Source organism: Phoenix dactylifera, chromosome 3 (genome assembly GCF_051530095.1).
Source record: "Phoenix dactylifera cultivar Ajwa chromosome 3, Ajwa_hap1_PhDact_Kaust_v1.1, whole genome shotgun sequence".
NCBI lineage: Eukaryota > Viridiplantae > Streptophyta > Magnoliopsida > Arecales > Arecaceae > Phoenix > Phoenix dactylifera.
In genome coordinates, this window is record NC_143192.1 from 11,651,448 (window position 1) to 11,653,447 (window position 2,000).

General features: G+C 42.4%; 1 non-coding gene across 1 annotated transcript; it reads right to left on the bottom strand.

Moving 5' to 3' along the window:
* Nucleotides 1-579: 579 nt before the first annotated feature.
* LOC149767894 (small nucleolar RNA R71) lies at nucleotides 580-685 on the bottom strand. Its single transcript, XR_016400118.1, has one exon. It is a non-coding gene; the product is annotated as a small nucleolar RNA R71 (small nucleolar RNA).
* Nucleotides 686-2,000: the final 1,315 nt, after the last annotated feature.

Genomic DNA, 2,000 nt, shown 5'->3' on the forward strand with positions numbered 1-2,000 from the left:
CAAACCAGTTAGGAGCTGTCTAGTGATTTTAGGACAAAGACTAGGATTGATATGCTTTGCATGCTTGATTGATCAAGTACTAGTGTATGCACGGTAGTCGTTCTAGAGTACAAAATCTATTACCTTTTGACCCTGAAATAGAACGAACCCTTAGGAACATTCGAGCTAAGATCAAAACATTAGGATCATCCCCACCTCTTAAGATGGCTGAAGAACAACCCAAACTCTTGAGGGAATACTTTACTCCCACTATTTATACTTCCCCATCTTGCATTCGATTACCTGAGGTAGCAGCTGTACAATATGAAATAAAGTCTAGTGTGATCCAAATGCTCCCATCTTTTTATGGGCTCACCAATGAAGACCCATATAAACACCTAGATGAATTCCTTGAGATTTGCACCACTGTCAAGATTCAAAATTTCACTGATGATGCTTTAAAACTTAGATTATTCCCCTTCTCCCTTAAAGATAGAGCCAAACAATGGCTGAATTCTTTAGAAGCTAACTCAATTCGTTCTTGGGATCAAATGCAACAAGAATTCCTTAAAAAATACTTTCCCATAGAAAGAACGAACCAGTTTAGACGTGCCATTACAAGCTTCTCCCAAACCGAGGGAGAAGAATTTTATGAAACTTGGGAGAGATTTAGGGACCTAATCCGTAAATGCCCTCATCATCAAATACCTAAGTGGCAGCTAGTGCAATGTTTCTATGACGGTTTGACGGAACGAAACCGTCAGATGATCGATGCTGCATGCGGGGGGACTTTCATGCTTCGAAATGAGCATGAAGCATGGCAACTATTTGAAAATCTTAATGAAAACTCCCTCCACCATGCTTCGTGTTCTCGTCAAGCATCCCCGAATTTTCAAAGAAAAGGGGCCATTTGTGAAATAAGTCATTCTATGGACCTGTCTAGCAAGGTAGATGCATTGTCCCATAAGATTGACCAACTAATGATAGGAGGACAGGTCGTTAGTTCTTCCCAAGCACAAGTGTGTGCTATCTGTTCTAGCCCATCGCATCCTATTCATGAGTGCCCCTCAGCACCCCAATATCCCGAACTCGTGCAAGAACACATCAATGCTGCCCAAACACAGCCCAGACCGGGTAATGATCCATTTTCCAATACATATAATCCGGGATGGCGGAATCATCCAAATTTTTCTTGGAGGCAGCAAGCTTCTAATACCTCCCAACCCTTCCCCCAAAATTTTCAAAACCCTCAGAATTTTCATCTCTACCGTCCCTCAACTCAATTTCAGCATCCTCCTCCTCCAACCCAAAGAAATACAGCCTTTGAGGAGAAGGTGTTGACTGCCCTTCAAGGTTTGGAGGCAAATACACAACTATTGCACTCTCACACACAATCAATTGCTAAGCTAGAATCCCAAATGGGTCAACTAGCCAATGCATTAAATAAACGAGAGGAAGGTAAGCTTCCAAGTCAACCAATGAGTAATCCTAGGGGACAATATGTGGCTCAAGAAACCCGACTAAATCATGAGCAAGCCAATGCTTTGACTACCCTAAGGAGTGGACGTATAATAGATAATAAGGTTGGGGAGGGTAACAATAAGGAAGATGAAGAAGAGGAGAGGAATGTTTCACATGAAAACCCAAAACCTTCTTCAGCTAGTCCACCATCTGTCACAACCCATACTCCAAAGGCTCCATTTCCTGAAGCACTTAATGCACCCACTCCCTTTGGCAAGAAGGGAACTTCACTAGAAGAGATGATGGAGGTGTTCAAACAAGTTAAAATCAACCTTCCACTTCTTGATGCCATCAAACAAGTTCCCTCCTATGCCAAATTTCTCAAAGACCTTTGCACCCAAAAGCGAAAATCTAGGACACATGTGCCTAAAAAGGTCTTACTTACTGAACAGGTAAGTTCCATTCTCCAATACAACACCCCTCCAAAATTCAAAGATCCTGGCGCTCCCACTATTTCCTGTGTCATAGGAGATAACTCCATTGACCGAGCGCTCTTAGAT